At 42.3% G+C, this 6,000-nt stretch overlaps 1 pseudogene; it reads right to left on the bottom strand.

Moving 5' to 3' along the window:
- Nucleotides 1-537: 537 nt before the first annotated feature.
- The window catches only part of LOC146870906 (acidic mammalian chitinase-like), a 195,596-nt pseudogene continuing 190,133 nt past the window's right edge, over nucleotides 538-6,000 (bottom strand).

Genomic DNA, 6,000 nt, shown 5'->3' with positions numbered 1-6,000 from the left:
TGAAAGGGTAGTACTGCTGGTGTGATGCTATGGAAAATGTGGTACTGGTAATATTATTCCACAATAAATAAGGCACTGTTGAGAGTGCCCAAATATTGAAAAATCCCAGCTGAAACTTTTCCCGAACTTGTGATTTTCTAGAACATTGACGAGACAACTTGCAAAGATAAGTTCTGCAGGACCACAAAATCGATATCTTTTAAGGTTCGAACTTGCAAGAAGTTCAGTAGCTGTATGTGTGTTGTGAGGGCCACTGCTAAAATTCATGAGGATAGGAGCAGAGGCTTCAGTGGGCCAGAGAGTCATGTTCCTGCCTCCAGTCATGGCCCACCTCTAAGTTGTCATCACTGCCTTTTACAGACTATTCATAGTTTTTAGGCATTCCCTTTCCCAGCTTGGCATTTGTTATGGCATTGGAAAGAACACAGAAACCATTCCATGAATGAAAAGACATGAATGCAAAGCAAGTGCAAGGCTTTACTTTATTCTTGGCCTAGTGAATTGTGCAGCATCCACAGTCTTGGGTTGTCTCAGAGATGTTTTATTCACGGCCAGTTGCAACACTTGCAGATCTCATCAAACACTAGTGTATCCCCGCAGGTCATGGAATAGGTCAGCTTTCCAGAACACAAATAGAAGTTGTGAAGGTTGATGGTATTTGTGTAGAATCCATCTGCTTTGTCTTTACAGAAAGTTGGATCCACTGATGGGTCTTCAGTAGGAGGTTCAGTGGGTTGTGTAAGAGGAGTTGGAGGTTTTGTTGGGGGAGTTGTGACTTCTCCAGGAGTCGAAGGTTGAGGTGATGCTGGATTTGGGTCTTCTGGGGAAGTATGGTCTGAACCTAAAGACAAAAATTCTGAAATTGAATGTAAAACATGACGTATAATCACAACAGATCTACTTCATAAACATTTGGGTCCGATTCACATAATATAGTTGAAAATGTTGTACCCTCACAAAATAGAGTTGAGAATGTACTCCCCTATGCTTATACTTACATTTGTACTAAGGTTCTGAGTACCATGAAATTCACAATGGATTCCAGAACATCTCCTGGAAATATGCAACAGTTACAGATTCAAAGGATTAATTCTGGAATTCTTCGCAAATTCCATGTTACTCCAATGTATAGTGGGTTACACAGGTATACATCCTGTACCTGAACATTTATGTAGTCCTAAAGGTATATGGACTTCTAAACGTTTGTATCTCTGAAGGAAATTACTTTTTATCCTTAACAAAACCCCTTTAGATACACCCTGCCATATTTGGGAGCAGCCGCGGCTGGTAAGAGCGGTGGGGTGGGGGACGGGGTGGGCGAGGAGTCGAAAGCCACAACTAAGTAAAATAAAATTTAAAAAAAGAAAACCACTTACATTGCGCTCGCCGCATTGGCGATGCAACGAGTGCGAGGTACGTGGTCTTCTGTTGTAATCTATGAATGTATTCCACTTGTTGTACTATCCCTTATGCAATTGGTATCTCCCTTGCCAAACCCTCCCCTCCTTTCCCCATACCCTTGGTACGTCCCTCTTTAGAATGTTGAGAGTGAAGCTCACCTTAGAATGTTGGTGAGCGTCAGTTACCAGCTGGTGCCTAAGGCTCTGTGTTTAATAAACAGCTTCTCTTCTCAACTTGAGTCCGCTGCTTACTTCTAACAATTTGGCGACGACTTGATGCGCTAGGGGCAGTTCCAGATTCTCCCCCTGTTTCTCCTACACCAGCTGAAGGTCCGTTTTTGTTGAACTTCGTGGGACTTCCTATTTAATTCTCCTTCCATTTGGTGAGTGGAGGCTTGTGACATTTTATCCTGGAGCTTCCTGAGTGACTTTATTCCTGTGTGGGCACTGAATCCATGCGTGTACAGAGCGTTTTGAGATCGCATCTTTCACGCCTGTATTGTAATCATCAGCGTGGGTCCCCTCAGTGGTTGACTTTCGGTGTCTGGAGTAACGCTGCAGTGTTGATTTTGTTGCTTTACCCAGCGCATACCAAAATCAAGCGACGCTCTCTCCTCCCACCCCACAAACTGCTTATTGAGAGCTCTTCGCTTTCTTGGTCATCTGTGTTCCAAGCGACTGTTGACAATTCCTTAGATACGGGGGTGAGGGGGAATCCTGTCAGCTCCTTTTTGTGCAGTTTCCCTGTTAGCACCTTGCCGGTTTTCATTGTTAACGATCTGTCATCCATTCATCCCCTCAGTGGAAGTGCTTCACAGGTGATTGTCGCAGTGGGAACCTAATTGCTAGAGCGGTAGCGGCTTCCCGCCTGGTTGGCGCCCAGCTGCTGCTCTTAGACGAACCTTCTATTCAGTTTTTTTTTTCCTCTAGAGACCGAGTCAGTTTCTACACTCCGTCTCAACTTTACACGGCTTTCCGCTTTTGCGCTCAGCTGCCGCCATCCTAAGAAACCTGTCAACTTCCCTGTGGGAGCTGTTTCATCATGCGCAGCTGTTAATCAGCCCCCACTCCCGGCGAGCGCTCAGCCTTTCAGGAAGTGTTCATATCAGCTGTACCTCCCTCAGCGACGGTGTCAATTTCGACACACCGCCTCAGCTCGCAGCGGGAACGTATTTACATACGCTGTGGGAGGTTGTCCTTTCATGCTTCAAGTTCCTCACCAGCCTACCAGAAATCTGTCAAACAGGCGAGGCTGTGGGTATTATTCGCTCTGCTGGCAGCGGGAGCGTTACAACCTGCTCAGCAGTGAGGATCGTTCTTCCTGCATTCTTCAGGAGTCACTCAAGCGTGGCAGTATTATTGATCTTCAGCCACAGAAATCTACGTCAATTTCTTCAGCCTATCTTTACCAAGTACACGTGTTTTTGCCTGCTAGTCTTACACCGCTGACAGGCACAGCTTACTCGCTAAGTGGAAATAGTTTACCTTGTAGTTTTATTCAGGTTCTATTATTGTTTTACCTTTTAGACTGTCCATTTATCGCTGACAGGCACAGCTTTGCATCACTCCTTGACTCTGACATTCCACTTTGGGGTTATATTTATAAAAGAATTATATGTGGTTTGCATGTTTTTATCCTTCTCTGATACAGTAGATTTTCTTTCTCTTCGTGTATCTTTGTTATTTAATTTCTGCAGTGTGCCTTGCCAGCTCCTCTATTTCCTTCCACCACTGGTCACTTTTCTCCTTTCTTAGTCTCTTCTCCTTTCTTCTTTGGTCTCTACCGTGGTTATTCTCCTATCTCCCATTATGGCATCATTTGCGATGTCTCAATCTCCTTCGTTCCTGAATGATGAGGGTGAACCACTTATTCCTTGGAAAAGATGGATGAATCTTTTCTAATCTTATCTAATTGCTATTGGGGGGACAGATTCTCTTCTGTTCACAAACATCATGTTCTGTTACATAATTTGGGAAAAAATGCAAGAGAAATTTTTGATGATCTCCCTGACACTGTAATTGAATGTGAAAGCGGAAGTGAGGATGCGCACGGAGATCGTCAACATGATGTCTATCAAAATACCTGTTATATGCTAATTTCTACTTTGTGCCACATGAGTTGTCTTTTGTTATACATTCTAGTTCCATTTGGAACCATGGACTAGAATCTGGGCTGAGACTGGCCAGTTGCACTGGAGCTGTCTTGGTGTCAGTTGTTCCTGTTGCTGTGCTGCATTTCTATATAATAAATCAACTATTTAATACTGGATTAATAGTATCTTTCAATGGCGACGAGCGGAGGAATATCCTTCTCAACATCAAGAAGCAGCACAGAAGATTGATGTTCCTGAACCCATTCTAAAGAAGTGTGTTTATTTTAAAAAGGAATAAAGCAAGAAAATATGCATGGAAAAAGAGAAGATACAACGAGGTAACTTTACTTGGTCAAGGGAACCTGGAAGAAATAATTATTTGGAAGCCGCTTTCACCTATTTGTTGCGAAAGGAGGACGAATTTAAGAAATTACTTGGAAAAGGACTATACCAGGGGAGAGATCGCTAATCTATGTGTCTAAGAGACCAGTGTTAAGTGTCTGCTGGGCTACGCTGGAAGTTCCGGTTTACAGCAGCAAAAGGTAATTACAACGCTTGGTTCAAAATAGACTGGTTAACTTACTAGACACGCTCTGCATCTTTTGAAAATCTGCGCATGGTCTTCGCAAGTCTCCCTGGAATGCTGGCACGTCGCGATTCCGCTTCGAGCCCTGGTGTGTCGGCTCAGCTGAGTGTTCTCCGCCATTGCCTCGTCTTCCGGAACTGCGCAGTGCATTCTGGGAACCGGATGGAATGCTGGAACTCCTCATCGACGTGAAGAACACGCTTTGCGTGCCGGCCATTTTGGAACAGGGTAATAATTGAAGAACGATCTTTGCGTGGCGGCCATTTTTGTACAGGATAATAACAGTGTAAGGAACTATAACGTCTGAAAGGGACTGAATTTCATCACCGTTGGTAATCTACTGGTACAGGTGACGGTTCGGAGCAACGGATTCAGATTTTGGATGTAATTCAGGGCAGAAACAAGGATTAGACTATTGTAAGTGGTTTTAAAAATTATTTTTTTTTTTTTAAAGAAAGACTTCGTTGGCAGAGGATTTTTAAGATTTGGTGAAGATTGTTTATTTAAGAATCGGAAGTCTTGGCTTTCTTCAAGTGCAGGATTGCAAGAATTTTTAAAGGAAGAACTGCATGTATGTGAACTCGAAGACTATGTATTGAAGTGACTTTAGACTACAAAAAACAGGTCAAGGATATATATAAACATATCCTGTTGAGGTGACTTTTGTAGATTAAGCTTAGAACATTGCACAGATATTACGAAGAAGGAAATATAAAAAAAAATTGTATATAAATGCTGGTAGTGTAGGCTTCAAAAGGTTAACGTAAGGTGTTACAGGGTTTAAGGATATTTAAAAAAAAATGAGTTTGAACCACCAGCAAAGTTCTTACAAATGAAAGGTGATCCACCTCTTCCATGGGCCAGGTGGAAGGAAGAGTTTATAAATTATATGAAGGCCATAGATGGGGAGAGGATGGGAGCTGAACGGAAGAAAAGTATTTTGTTACACTGTTTAGGCTCTGAGGGTCAGATGGTTTTTAGAGCGTTACCACAAATTACCATTGCAGAAAATGCTGAAGCAACTAATGTGTACAATGAAGCGTTGATTAGAATAGAAAAAAGATTTAAACCTAGAAGCAATATAGCACTGAATAGATTTAAATTTTATACGAGGGTACAGGAAGAAAGTGAGTCTTTTGATGATTTTTTAACAGCGTTACGCGATTTAAGTTTACATTGCAGTTTTGGTAACATTACAGATGAAATGATAAGAGATCAAATTATTGTACATGTGAGATGTAAAGAAACACAAAAACAGTTGTGGGTGATGGGGGATCCCAAATTATCACAAGCGATTTCGACAGCAAAAGCTTTTGAACAAACTGAGAAATGGATGCATGTTGTAAAGAATAATAGCAAGGTAGATAAAGCGGAAGAGATTGCTGCTGTGAAACGCCAAGATGAGGGTAAGAATGAAGTGCATAATCCACTTTCAGTGAGTAATTCTAACTTCAAAAGGTGGGGAAAGAGTGTGGCCTGTTACAGATGTGGGAACAGGAACCACATGGCATCTTTTCCTGGATATCCAGCCTTAAAGAGAGAGTGTAAGAATTGTGGTAGGGTTGGTCATTTTGTTAACATGTGCAGGGATCAAAGGAAATTTTCAGGTCAATATCGCCCCAGAATTTCATGTACGTTACAAGGCCCTGCAAAAGATTTAATTGAGGGAGATTATCTAGACAGGCCACAAAATACAGGTTTTGTGGTGTCGGTTTTGGGTGGCATGGTTGATTTGGAAGAAAATGAGAACATTCCTGTCAAAAATCCTCCCATGTGTGTGGTTAGTGTTTCAGAGGTAGATTTAGATCTTATGGCTGATTCAGGATCACCATGGACCATTATTGGTAAACACTATTTTGAAGAGAAGCTTGCAAGGGTCTTCGATGTCAATGAGATGTTGCCACCAGACATAAACCCGCTG

The sequence above is a fragment of the Triturus cristatus genome, chromosome 1_1 (assembly GCF_964204655.1).
Source record: "Triturus cristatus chromosome 1_1, aTriCri1.1, whole genome shotgun sequence".
Lineage (NCBI taxonomy): Eukaryota > Metazoa > Chordata > Amphibia > Caudata > Salamandridae > Triturus > Triturus cristatus.
The sequence above is the reverse complement of the archived record's forward strand: the minus strand, read 5'-3'. Positions and strand labels throughout refer to the sequence as shown.